The sequence below is a fragment of the Peromyscus maniculatus genome, chromosome 1 (assembly GCF_049852395.1).
Source record: "Peromyscus maniculatus bairdii isolate BWxNUB_F1_BW_parent chromosome 1, HU_Pman_BW_mat_3.1, whole genome shotgun sequence".
NCBI lineage: Eukaryota > Metazoa > Chordata > Mammalia > Rodentia > Cricetidae > Peromyscus > Peromyscus maniculatus.
The window spans coordinates 170,179,615-170,194,493 of NC_134852.1; the positions used below are offsets into that span (position 1 = coordinate 170,179,615).

The 14,879-nt window shown below is 40.4% G+C and overlaps 1 long non-coding RNA gene across 1 annotated transcript; it reads left to right on the top strand.

The window, feature by feature from the left end:
- Positions 1-555: 555 nt before the first annotated feature.
- Positions 556-3,691, top strand: LOC121826872 (uncharacterized). Its single transcript, XR_006069025.2, has 2 exons — positions 556-735; positions 3,406-3,691. It is a non-coding gene; the product is annotated as an uncharacterized LOC121826872 (long non-coding RNA).
- The last annotated feature ends 11,188 nt before the right edge of the window (positions 3,692-14,879 follow it).

Here is a 14,879-nt window from a genome sequence, read left to right on the forward strand (position 1 = left end):
GCAGGCATGTGCTATAGAGTAGCTGAGAGTTCTATATTTTGATCTGCAAGCAGAGAGAGAAACACTGGGCCTGGCTTAAGCTTTTTAAATCCCAAACCCCACCTACAGTGACACACTTTTTTCAACAGCGCCATACCTACTCCAACAAAGCCATACCTCCTAATAGTACTACTTTTTGGTGACCAAGCATTCAAATCTATAAGCCTATGGGGTCATTTTTATTCAAATAACCACATGTGGAATATCCCCAAATGCAATTTCCTACTCCACTAATATTGCTTAAATATGTTCATTGCCACTTTATTCACAATTAGCTTAGGAAACAGAAACAAGCTAAATGTCCTTCAACTGATGAATAGAAATGAAAATATAGTACAAAAATACAATGGAATACTGATGGGTGATGTCATTCTGTATGCTGTGAAAATGTGTTGCTCTGATTGGTTGATAAGTAAAGCTCTTTGGCCAATGGTGAGGCAGAATAAGGCTAGGTGGGACATTCTAAAGAGAGAGAGGGGAAGGAAGAAGACAGACCAGGGGAGACACTGCTAACTGCCACCGGAAGAAGCAGCTATCTAATTTGGCTTCAAACCCTATCGGGAAGGAATTCATACCTTGTAGTGTAAATATAGATGACTACCTGGGGAGACCATGCAAGAAGAATCTGCAACTGCCACTTTCCTAAACAACTGTAATGCCTGACTGTATTCTAAATACTTATACTGACACACCTGGGTAAGTTTAGTTCTCAGCCCTCATAAAAGAAGATTCTCTTTGCAGCAGACAGACAATTACAGAAATCTGTAACTGGTCCAAACGCACAAGACAATTGACAGTGGGGTAGCCAACCTCAACTGAAAAATCTATACCTATACCTAGGGGTAAGGGAACATTGACGAAGAGAGGGAAGAAGATTGTTAAAGCCAGAGGACCAGGGTGTGCACTGCAAGATGTGTCTTCTATAAATGACAGGGAAGGTGCATCTATGACATCTTCACAGTGTGGTTACCTAAATAAGACCCACATAATGATAACACCATTGTCATGCTAATGCAGATAGGGGAAGTCTCACAAGGCTTAGCCCTAGATGAATAATTATAGGCCATTAATGGCTACAGAACAAAAGAGTGTCTTCTCTAGGGACAAGCTCCCTGATAGGTTATCCTGTCCCAAGAAGTAATACCTAAACATATACATAAGAGAAATACTACATGGAGCCATCAGAGTTCTCTCTCTCTCTCTCTCTCTCTCTCTCTCTCTCTCTCTCTCTCTCTCTCTCTCTCTCTCTCTGTGTGTGTGTGTGTGTGTGTGTGTGTGTGTTTGTGTGTAATTAAAGAGGTCAATAACTTGAAAGGGAGTGGGAGGACTGAGAAGGAGTTGGAAGGGGGAGAGAGAAGGTAGAATGACATAAATACAGTATTCATGCATGAAATTCTTAATTAAAAATGTAAAGAACAAGTTAATTAAAATTTTATTTCATGTCAATATGAAGTTGAACAACAAAAGCCAATCTCCATGTAGAAAAGTGCAAGTAGATGCTTCAAACAGACCACCATCTTAGTAGGTTTGTGGGGGGGGGGGGAGAAGGAGATATTTGCACATCAAATAAAGTGTTTATCATTGGAAATATTGCAGCTCTTATCTATACTGATGTTAATGGTTCAGGGGAGAAGGAAAATTTGCCTACATACAGTAGTGAGAGAGAAGTGTTAGCATGATGCCCATGAGTACTCAGGAAGAGCTGTGACCCAGCAGGTATAGGTCACAAAAGACGGAGGGGAGAAAATAAGGGCACAGATTTTAATGAGTGAGTGGATGAAGATGTAATAACATAACTGGGAGAAATGGGGGCAAAAGGGTCTTAGAAATTGTAAAAAAAAAAAAAAAGAGGATGTAAGATAATTAATACAGAGAGTAAATAGAAGAAGAGATGGGGGCCTTGAGAATGCAGAAAATTAGATGGATCATCAATGGAGTTTCTGAAGTTTCCTGGGCAGCTCTTGAATAGGAGTTGGAATGACTAAGTATTAGTCTTTCTAAGCACATCATAGTAACTAGCTTAGATGATATATCATTGCTATGCCAATCACTTTGGCAAACTCCAAGAGTTAAATATCACACAAAAAGCATGGCTCAGGAAGGGAGACACACAATATTTTCAAAACCTTTTGAGGTGCTGTAATTAATAGGAGATAAGCACAAAACCTCTACTGTGACTGCCCTACTTTGCACTCCCACAAACAGTGCAACAGTGTTCAGATCTCTCTGCCTCATTGTGGACTCCTGATATTTTCTCCTACTTGGATTTTGTTCATGGCACTCTAATGACTATTAGATACTATTTTATTGGTTTTCCTTTCCCTGATAATTGGTAATGTTGAGTGTCTTTTCATGGACCTGTTGGTCATATGTGCCTTTATTTGGAAAAATGCCTATTCAAGTCCGTTGCTCATTTTCCAAGTAGGCTGACTATTTTGTTATTGAAATATAGCACCATATGTATTTTAGACAATGTCTTATCAGATCAATTACTTGCAAATATTTTTGTAGGTTATCTTTTTCTCTGCTAATTGTTTCCTTCACTGAACGGAAGCTTCAGGTTAAATATAAAACTAGCATATATTCAAGGAATCCTACTGAGCTCTTACATGAAACAATTGAAAATGGATCTTAAGACAATATTTGCACTTCAAGTCCATTACAGCATTGTTCACAGTAGCCAAGATGTGGCCGCAATCTTCATAACCATTCTCAGATGAATGATGCACAACTGGCACACACTGCTTACTTCACATAAAGTAGGAGCCCAACAATAAAGAGACAGGAAACAGATTCTTGGTACCAAACAATTGGCATACATAACAATTGCTGATGTAAATATCTAGCTTCACATCCACATTCACACATAAAGATCTTGTTTCACATTCCCAGATTTTCTAATGGCCTAGACAGTGCAAACATATCATAATGTGCTGTAACCCAAAGCCTCCTACCCATCCACCAGTAAAGACCCACACCAGCTATACAGCTGTAACAGTGTGTCATTTCTTACTTTTATCAACTCAAACAAAATGGAAAAAAAAAGGGTTTCTTCGGTTTTATTTGGGGGTAGTTTATTTATTCATTTTCCTTAATTTGGGAATCTGGTTAGCCAATTCTAACATTGCTACTCTCCAATGACTAAAACATTGGATTTGAGATTTTTGTGTCTTGGGGTGACTTCTGTAGTATTGTTTGGTTTCACATTGTCTTTCTTCCTACTAGCATCCTTCACTAATCCAAACCAAAGATCTCCTATCAACTTCTACCCCCATGCTGATCCCAGCCCTCAAAACCAAAACAAACAAACAAGTGTTTACTACAGTTGCTTGTTGTTTCATCTTTCTCTGTCTCTCCTGCCTTTAGGTTGGATATTCAGCCACATTCTATTGCAATCCTTCCTTTACCCATTGATGGAGAAGCAGCCAATGCATTCCCAGTTCCACGAAGCTACATGGGGAGAAGGCTGGATGCCTGAATCCTGGGAGTCTCGAGAAAAAGCTACCAGAAGAGGATGCCCACCTGACAACATAGATGGAAAGTAAATGGCTTCTGTCCAAAACCACGGAAATTAAGAAGTTTGCTTTTTTCTGAGGCATTCTCTAGCTCCCTTCTATCCAATAAAGCAGCCCAGATAATGTAATTTACCAAATGACTGGTGTGTGTGTGTGTGTGTGTGTGTGTGTGTGTGTGTGTGTGTGTGTGGTTGTGTGTGTGTGTTTTCTTTAATGAACACCTGGGATACTGTGATTTTACACCAAGGGGTCTTACTGTACAGAATTACCTCAAAGTTTCAGAAAGAGCTTGGGCTTGCCAAGGATCCCTCGAAAGCTGCTACCACAGATTGTGTGGGAACGATCTTCATCATGGCCCTGCACATCCTGTGATGTGCTTTCTCCTGAAAAGCACATAGCACCATCCAATAAGACTTGACAATGACTTCGTGGTTATTAAGTCTAAAGGCAGAGATTGTTGTGGCCTCAGAGAAGCCCGATAGAATATTTTCCTACACTGCTAAAGTCAGCTCACTTCAAGAGAGTGCATGGCCAAGCATAGGATCCCTAGGCAATTAGACTTTATCCTACATGAATCTCAATCCCAAGGTGACACACCCATTACTTCTTAGCTAGACATTTTACCTTTAAAGAAAGAATTTATCTAGCCTTGTATTTAAAATGAAATGCATCAATTGCTTTTAGGTACGGTCATAAATGACATTCAGCAAACCCATGAATACAATTCTTGCCCCTGACTAGTCAGGCTGTTCTCAGAAAGAGAGCAGTGGAGACAGCTCTTCTAACAGCTCCTGGCAGGACACTGTCTGTATACAGCATGTCTGTGCAACAAGCCTACAGATCATCTGCCTCACTGATTGTTTTGAAGTTTCCTGGAGCTGACACATCCTGAGCCCCACATGAACATCTCCGAAAATAAATGGTAAGCTTCAGTAGTAGCCTGCAGTGAGTAACAATAATAATAACAACAATTCCCTGTGTTACTTTAAGTTGAAAGGCCCAGCCATTTTTCTGAATGTTTGATTTTGGTTTTGTTTTCTTCAAAAAAAAAATGTACTTTCCCACTGCACACTCTATTTCTAACCATCAGCTGACACTCAGAATCACTTAGAAGTCTGTTCTGATATTGGCATACTGCTGTGCCTGGGTATACCTATCTGTGTATATATTCCTGAGTTGCAATGTGACCTTAAACATTATTTAATGCCCAGATTTTTAGCCTTAAAATCTTCCGAAGAGCAGTGCTGATACCTACTCATACCTAAGTAAAGAACTGGCTTCATGTCATCCTAAGTGTAGGTTCCGATTTCAGCTCTGCCACCTACTGTGTGACCTTGAATGAGATTCCTAAGCTCTCTGAATCTGAAGTTTCTAGTGATGGTTCCATGTGCTCTAAGAATTAAGAAGGTGATATAAAAGTTCCCTAACTCACTGTGTGATACATTGTAAATATTCAACAAGTATTGATTCCTTACAAAGTACTGTGGGAAGTCATTAGCCTAGGAGTATTCCAGACCACAGGGAAGACCCAACAGTCATTCTCACTGGGTCACTTTCATCCAGACACTACTCACAGAGGGAGAGCTGAGGTTAGTTATGACTGTGCCTGTTTGTACTAGGGAGGGAGAGGTAGGGTGTGCAGAAAACAAATGTATCTTGGTTTTATGACATCCGAAAGTCAGATTTTTTTTAAGAATGGCTATGTATGTTCCTGTCAGACAGGTGAAGCCCACTGTCCTAGGGTCAGAAGATACATCAACCCAGAGTCTAATGAAGTAGGAAAGAAGTGACGTTCGCAACACACGTCATCCCACCACAATTCCAAAGTAGCTACTGGTTCTGGGAAATGTCAGAGGAGGACTATATGTCCATCCATGGAGCACCAGCTCAATCATCACTACTGCACTGTAGCTTCAGAACCTCCAAGATTAAACCCTTTGAGGCAAGAATCTTTAGAATTGAAGTCAATCCCTCACACTTGGCAGAAGCATTAGGAAGGAAAGATTGAATGGGAATAGGACTAGTGTAAAATGTACTAAAAGTACCCAGGGGAATCTGAACTCATATTTATACCTTTGGCCCCGGCTCAGTTTTGAGGACACTGAAAGCATACAGGGGTCTGTATGACTGTTTCTAACTTCATCGTTTCTGATTGGTACTGCCAAAGGCCGTATAAACACCACATTTTCTTCTATTCTACATCTGTACTTTCGATGAATGTCATTTATTTCTTCTCCAAACTTGAGCAAGTTGCACATATTTTCTCTTACATAGAAGAGGTAGAGAAGGTCAGCAGCCATACAGACCTCACAGTCCAGCAGCCCTGAGTTCAAGGTCTGCCATTCCCCTTAACTCAACACGCTTAGTTCTTGCTGAGGCTTAATTATCTTAAACATAACATGCTATTACACACAAAGTTGATGAGCTTTAAATAAAGTCCCACATGTAAAGCATTAAGCAGAGTGTCTGGCTCATAGCAAGCATTTGAAACATTATGGTTATATTACGAATGTTCCCATTCTCATTGTTTTCTCTCTCGTGCTTTAGCATAAATTCTCAAGGAGTTAGAGTAAGGTTTCTCGTGCATGGCTTCCTCTGGAGGACTGGACTGAAAAAGAATTATGAGGAAATGTTTGCTGAGTGTATTTAAGTTGGACGTAGTGTTTAGCTTTTGAAAGGATGATTTTGCATCTGATGGAGACCACAGTTAACTAACTTAGACAAATGGGAGATTCTTAAGAAAAATACTGCGTCTTTCACTCATCTGAAGGCCATCTGACTGAGATAGAAAGTAAGGCAGCAAGAAACCTGAGAAAGGAAGAAAGGCACCCAGATTTGAACAACAAAATTTAATAGAAAATGATGTACAAATAAGGAATGAAGAGGAGAAAGGAGCATTGTTTTTCATAATAAAATAGCTGCTCATGGGGCAGTGGTGGCGAGCACCTTTAATCCCAGCACTTGGGAGGCATGTGGATCTCTGTGAACCCGAGCCCAGCCTGGTCTCCAGAGCTAGTTCTAGGACAGCTAGGGCTGTTACACATAGAAAACCTGTCTTGAAAAAGAAAATAAATAAATAAATAAATAAATAAATAAATAAATAAATAAATAAACAAATAAACAGCTCATTTTTTACATGCGCCCCCCCAAAAAATAAATAACTATCAAGTATATAACCTGAACTAGGCTTTAAGCAATTATGCCCATAATCTTTTAATATATTAGCTGGATAGCATTGACAAATCAAAAGGATTTGATATGACACACTGCTGTGGATATCACTCTATATAAATAAAACACTGATGGCCAGTGACCAGGCAGGAAGTATAGGTGGGACAAAGAGAGGAGAATTGGGGAAACAGGAAGAAGGGGAGACACTACAGCCACCGCCAGGACAAGCAACATGTAAAGACGCCGGTAAGCCACCAGCCATGTGGCTAGGTATAGATTTATAGAAATGGGTTAATTTAAGATATAAGAACAGTTAGCAAGAAGCCTGTCACGGCCATACAGTTTATAAGTAATATAACTGTCTGAGTGATTATTTTATATGTGGATTGTGGGACTGCGGGGCTTAATGGAACCTGGAGAGAAGCTCTCCAGCAACAACACACTAAAAACAGAACTAAGAGAACCCCATCCTTATCAAAATGACACTGGAAACAAAGAGGACCCTGTTTTCACTGCTTGAGGGACAGTGTCAACTCAACTTGTCTGGTACACCAGATTCTTGACCAGACAAACACCAGAGAAGAATCCAGCAACTCAAGGCCAGTGGCAATGGTGCACTGCCATGTCTTTGTGCTTACGAGGGTGTGGAAAGGTTGAGTTTACTGAAGACAGAAACAAAGAAGGCTAAATATTGAGAGTCACCAAACACAACTGTAGCCTCTCTCTGGCCACCCTGCAAGGAGAATGCCATGGAAACAAACTCTTGGCCTTTCTCTCTTCCATCCACTGATCTGCTGGAGCTCTCAGTGAAGCTTCTGGCCAGAGTACAAGATTGGCCTCCAGGCCCCACAGCTAAGGTAAACTGTATAAGCATTAGACTCAGGTCACCAGGAAATGGCCCTAATATACACAAGTCCTCTGATTGTGTCATGTCAAGACTTTAGTCCTCACTCACTCCATCCACACAGTAAGAGATTTACAATAAAATCGAAACCTCGTATAATTTCATATTCTACAAGCTGGGAGAGAGCTGAAAGCATTTTCTGCTTGAGCTCATGGATTTAGCAAGGACTGTTTCCCTTCTCCTTCCCTGGAGATCTGAGGTATTCACAGACCATCATTAAAGTAACACCAGGGAGCAGGCTGCCTCTGACAGCTCTTAGGGACAATGACCTTTGTGGCACAAAGCCCTTATTCTACCCAGGCCACATGCTCTCTTGCAGCATTGTAACTCAAGCTCCACTGCACAGCTTCCAGGGATCAAGACCCAAGCCTGCTCCTGTGGTGTGTGGTGTTGACAGAATTATGGCCTCTTTCCTCGGGGTTTCTGAAAATCCCCACAAGGGAAGCAGGGGGATTAGAAGAGGGGAGTACACATGGGCTGTCTTATGAGGCTTCACATGTCCTTGCACAGACCCCAGAGAGCCTTTTGCAACGTGCAATTGAAGCCACAAGTGTGTCCAACATAAATTTTTCCATCTCTTGGGGAAGCATTAAAATTGTTATTCTAAAACTAATACATGTATTACCAAACGATATCTCGCCTGAAGTGCCAGCATTTGCTGCATTCCATAAGAACGGAGAAGTCAGCTCTGTTCCTCTCCTTGCAAGTAGCTTTCTTGCTGGAATTCACATTAAATATAAAAGATCAAAACCTTCACTCCCAAATGAGCTTTATGGAACACTCAACTACAGAATCAGTTCACCATTGCGGTCATGATTCAGATAAAATACTGAACTCACACACACACACACACAAAAAAAAAAAGACAAACAAGCAAACATATTTTTTTTTTTAATTTTTTCGAGACAGTGTTTCTCTGTGTAGCTTTGCGCCTTTCCTGGAACTCACTTGGTAGCCCAGGCTGGCCTCGAACTCACAGAGATCCGCCTGGCTCTGCCTCCCGTGTGCTGGGATTAAAGGCGTGCGCCACCACCGCCCAGCGCAAACATATTTTTGACATGATTTACAAAGCACAAACACAGGATTTTTTTTCCTAACTATGATTATGTGACATAGTTACTCGGTGTTACTACTGTCCTTGCCTTAAGTTATGATTCATTGACACCTGTCAGTATCATGAAATTTCTAAGTATCAATACCTAACCCAATACCTGTGTACTTGGCTATTGATATCACGACTTTTAAACAGTGCCTTGATTTTTATGAAAATGAACGTCCCACTACCACAGCATTGCCTATGAAGTAGGGTGTCACAAAAGTCACCTCACAGATAAACAAATTGATGATTAAAGCAAACTCCTATCTTCATGAACTAGACCTATCTAGAGCATACCACAAAAACAAACCATTAATCCATACCAACCCAATGCCTCAGAACCAATGGCCATTGAATGCTCTGATGTTCGAGACTAGCTTGCAGGGCATCCTCTAATAATCCTCCCATATGGAGAGCCCATTTATGGTAGAATGCAGTTCCCCTTGCTTACACCTTTGCCAAGGAATAATTAGTAAGAAAGGAGATGTTGTGTCTTTCCCCCTGTGATAACGACACTGGTGTTTCTTCTGTTCTTAGACAGGGTTTTGCTCTGTATTCCAGGCTCACCTGGTACTCACAATGAAAGCCAGGCTGGCCTAGAACTCACAGGAACCCTCTAGCCTTGGATTTGGGAAGCTGAGACTATAGGCATGTGCCCCTGTGCTTGGCTGATATTTTTAGCACAATCAAAATTTTCAATACTTAAAAAATTGAGCCAAAGTTTCTGTAGAAGCTTCTGAGTTTCCTCACATTTGGAAAAAGTAAGTTCAGTGCATACAACCAGATGAGACAGTGGGTGTGGCATTATCTGTACAGCACTTGCCACCACGCAGACCATTAGACAGGGAGGAATCTGAATTATTCCACTAGGACTTCCTATCCTGGTCAACATACCATTTCGCATTAACTCTAGAGAAGGAAAAAAATAGTGCTTTATTCTTCATTTTTCTACTTTAATAGGCAGTCATCTTCACAAAGTTATAATGGATTGGTGAGAGAATATATGATTCAATAATAATATGATACTAAAATTAATAATAATGGCCAAGAAATATGTGTGTGAAGCATGAATTCAGAAGAGGTAGATTCATCTCTCAAGATTGCTTCTCACTCCTTACAAATTTATCAGACACTGAGACCATCCTGAATTTATTAGTAAACGTGTGATTTATTTTGCACATGATTTAAGATGAAGGAAATGTGTTCTTACAATCTTTCCTGGATGATGAGGAGTCACCAGGGAATTGGCTCATTTTGTTAGACTGTTTGCACCAGCCATGAGTCATGTCTCTGCCGCCTGTGCTAAATTCCCTTCTTGATCCTCTCTCTCCCTGTGGAAAACACAACATGCTATATATAACTCAGCACATATATATGTGCATGTGTAATCTGTAAGATCACGTGACCCGGTAGCATGAAATGCAGCGCCATTGATTCAGTTTCTTTCGGAGAGACTAGGCCCTCTGCAGTCCTGCGTTTCAAGACTCTCTTCTTTCTCCTTAATGAAGAAGTTTGCACTTTCTGTCTTCTGGCTTCCTTTTTGGCCTGGTGTTCAGAGAAGAGAAAATATCCTTAAGTGTCCTTCAAAACATTATTTTCTCAATAATTTCTTAGTGAAGTTGGTTCATTGAGCCATTTTTTTTCTCTCTTTTTTTTTTCCTCTCTGGATTTGTTGCTGTTGTTGTTCAGTTTTAGTACTTTGTTTTCTATCCTAATGTTTTTTGGATTAGCTCCATTCATCTCCCAACTCCATCAGTTTAAATAGACATCTCTTTTCTTCTTGGAAGGAAAACGACAAGAAAAAAAAATTCAGTGTGAATTTGCATTCCAGAGAATAAACATGGGCAGCTAATTAGGTGGTCAGTTGTATTAAATTTTGATCCTTGAAAACCAGAGGCTTTAGCTGACAGTTCAGCCACACTATAACTTAGCACATATGTGTGTGTGACAAACAGTGGAGTATACTCTTTGCTCATGCTGCTTCAGCCACGGGCCACTTGCTGTCACCCACTGCATATACAAGTGTACACAATTAGAAAACGTACAGGAAACATGATTTCACATCATCGATCACATCACTGGTTGTCTAAAAGTGGAACGTTTTCTCTTACTCCTGCTCCTTGCCTTCCTTCCTCGGGTCCTCTGATGCTCTGACATCTATAAGGAGCTCCACAATGAGCCAGCTAGAACACCAGGACTCATCCCTCACTTCTTTTCTCATTGCTAGCCAACCTTCAAATCCAATGCATGTTACATAACATTCGAAGTTGTTAAATTTTCTCCATCTGTGCTATTACCACCTAATTCCAATGGATATCACCATCTTCTGGCCTGACTGTAGTAATAAGTACCTTTTTGTTTTTTACTCTGTGGCCAGTGATGAATCTGTGTGTGTGTGTGTGTGTGTGTGTGTGTGTGTGTGTGTGTGTGTGCGCGTGCGCACGTGCGCGCGCGCGTGTGCCTGTGTGTAGAGGCCAGAGACCAGTACTGGATATCTTCCTCAATAGCTTTCCACCTAATTTTTAAATAAAGTCTCTCTGTGAACCTGGAGCTTGCTGACCGGGGCTTACAAGGCACATGGGTCTTCCTGTCTTCCCCTGCCCTGTGTTGGCACTGTAGGTGTGTACCACCCAATCAGACTGTTTTTACAAGTGCTGAGGATACTTGGGCCCTCATGCTAATGTGACAAGTACTTTACTGAACAGAGCAGCCCTAATATTTTCTTTTTTTTAAGAATCTATTAGCATATATTCACCACACGAAATCAGACTGATATTCTCATTCAAGCATATCATGTATTTTGTCCTTCCCCATCTTTCCCTCCTCGCTCCCACTGGCTCTAGTCCTCTTCTTCCTCCTGTTCCCCAATAGACCTTTTTCTTTCATGTCAATCTCCTTCTCCATCATCACTTGCTACTTGAAAGCAAGAAGCAGGGAGAACTTGTTCGAAACAGGGTGAGGTAACGTAAAAATGAGTGCAGTAAAAAGATGGAAGACACGGAGAGAGAGGACTAGAGGAAGAAGGCAAGTAGAGGAGAAGAGCATGTCATTAAGAAGTCAGTCTAAGCCGGGCGGTGGTGGCGCACGCCTTTAATCCCAGCACTCGGGAGGCAGAGCCAGGCGGATCTCTGTGAGTTCGAGGCCAGCCTGGGCTACCAAGTGAGTTCCAGGACAGGCGCAAAGCTACACAGAGAAACCCTGTCTCAAAAAACCAAAAAAAAAAAAAAAAAAAAAAAGAAGTCAGTCTGGACCCCCAAGTCTGTCCTGATGTAGCAGGGTAGAGGACTACAGAAGCTGTAGAGAAGGAACTAGAGCAGCTGGGCTACCCAGTACATACTACTATGTGTAAAGTTTAAAGAGCGATTAGTGAAGGGTCACAAAGAAAATAGTAAAGTGAGACTGGTTAATTCTGGAAAAGAACAGGAATTATATCAGTCCATAGTAGAAGGGGAGTTGATGTGAGTGGAGTTTTGCTTACCATACTTACAAATCACAGTGCCCCAAATTGGAAAAATAAAGTAAGAATTCTATTTTAAATGTAGCCTTTTGGAAACTAAAATCTAATTTTAAATGTCTGCTTCTTGAACATTGGGATTGAGGAGTGGTAAAAATAGAATATTAGGTTTTTGTTACACATTATAGCATAAGTTGACACTTCAATTTATGGTTATGAGGCTGGGGAATGGCTCAGGGGAGCAAGAGCTTGTCCTGCAAGTGTGAAGACTGGAGCTCAGATTCCCAGAACTCACTTTCTGGCCAGACAAGCATAGCAGATACCTGTAATCCCCAAACACAGGACACAGACCCAGGCAATCCTAGGGGCAAGCTGGTTAGCTAAAGTGGCCAGTCAACAAGCTATGGGTTCCGTGAGAAACCCTGCCTCAAGAAATAAGGTGGAGAGCAACTGAGGGAAACCAACTGAGTGAAACATGTGACATCAACTTGGGCCTTCCATGTACACGTGCACACTCATGCACCTGCACATCCACCTGCACACACACATTCAAACACACATACACAAATATTCATACCACATACAGATGGACAGACAAAAAATATTAGTTAACTAAAATAAAATTATGGCCATATATCACCTTTGTGAAATTTTAACTAATTTAAAATTTAACTATCCAAAATGATGGAAACCATAAAAACATACCGATACAATATCAACCAAAGGAACCAACATAAATATTAGGTAAAGTAGTTTAGGCAAAAGCATTATCAGAATAGTGAAAGTTTTGTTCAACTTTAAAAGGGAGAACTTATGGGGGAACTTATTATTACTCCTTACCTGCATTTCTCCAAAGACATAAATTCAGATTATAGGAAGTAAAAGTCAATAGAATTATATAAAGAATATTTTTTAATGCCACAGCAATTTCAAAGAGGTAAAAGAGCAGAGAAATGCATACACCTAATGTGTGACTCAGCTAACTATAACTTGATTTTTTAACTATCTTGCATGGCATGATTACTCACAGCATAATTATTCATATTAGATTAGCCCCAAACTAGACAAAATGAATCCCTGTCAGACAGTACGTAGTCGACAAATAATTTTTGGTATCTTCACCAATAAAGACCTATTAAGCAATAAAAAAGGAAAGAATGCTGAGCCCTAAATATTAATAAAGTCAATCCCTCAATACGAGTTTTATAAAGTAGTATTATACTTAAGACTGTAGAATAAACAAAACTAATCTATGGTGATAGAAAGTAGAAGATTGGTTTTTTAGAAATGCAAAGGAGATGGAGAAAGAGAGCATTGCGGGCAAAAGTGCTCCCAGAGAATTTGGAAGGTGGTGATGTTCAGTGGCTTTATTGGTCTTACACATTTGTCCCACTTCATTTAAGATATGGTGTGATATTTATTTGCAGGTGACAATTTGACAGATCATGGAATGCCCAAACAACTGGCAAGATGTTTTATGTTTTTAATTTTTATCACAAATACTTGAAAGAAACACTTTAAAGTATAAAGTATTCATTTTGGTTCATGGTTTCAAAGGCTTTCATGGTCTTCTGGCTCCATTACTGCCTAAGGCAAAGGTGAAACTTCACAAATTAGAGAATAAGGCAGTCAGGAAGCAGGAAGGGTTGGCCAAGCAAATCCCCCAATGGCCTACTTCTTCCAACTTTCCAACTAGGCCCCTCCTCCTAATAGCCCATTTAATTAAGAACTTGCCAATGGATTGATCCATTTATGAACTTGACAACCTATTTATTCCCCTGCTTGGAGGTCATGTGTTTAACATATGAGCCCTTTTAGAGGAGATGCCACATCCAAATCATAATAATATATCTGTGAAAAAAGTTTTGAAAGATAACATCTGAATGGGTAGACTCAGTAAAGAGGATTGTCCTCCCCAAAGTGAGTGTATTTTGATTAATCAATTTCTGTGGTGGTATTGATTTTGTTACCCTTTAAAACAAACAAAAATAATAATAATAATTGGCTATGGCCAATCTTGGTAAAATTAATTTGTCTTTATAGACACTTAAAGACTTATAGAGCCAGGAGCATATTTTTGCATTGAAAGGGCCTGTGTGAATCCTAAAGCCCAGGACTAGGTCTGAAGAAACACATGTACTGACTCTTGGCATGATCTATTCTTAGCAATGTTGAGATGCATGAAATGGTTGTGACTTATGCCGTGGTAGAACCTGGAATCACAAGAGTAGGGAAAAAATTACAGTGTTCCCAACAGTCCTAGGACAGAGGACCCTGAAATCATGGGTGAAAATGTAGTTTATGGGCCAGTAGGTTCATGATCATAGGTTTACTACATCTTACACAATTCTTGGAGGGTGGGGAACTTCAGTGAGATTTGAGATAAAGGCTCTGGATAGCCAATATTGAATGGTTGGTTTCATCTCAGAAATTGAAAGTAAGACCTTACTCCTGAAGACACCACACACTTGGGAAGAGGCTTTGAAGGAATGAAGCTTGAACTGACATAGAAGCCTGCTCTCTGAAGGCTAGCTCTCCTAGTATCAAAAGGTGCTAGGCAAGCATCCAAGGGAAAAAAATCAATCAGTGACCTTATCTACCCATAAAGCCTTTGGACCACAACAATGTCCTGAACGGCAGGATATTCCAAAAGGTGCAATAGTGGCACTCACATCCAAGATAAAGCTGCAGTCCTCTAGT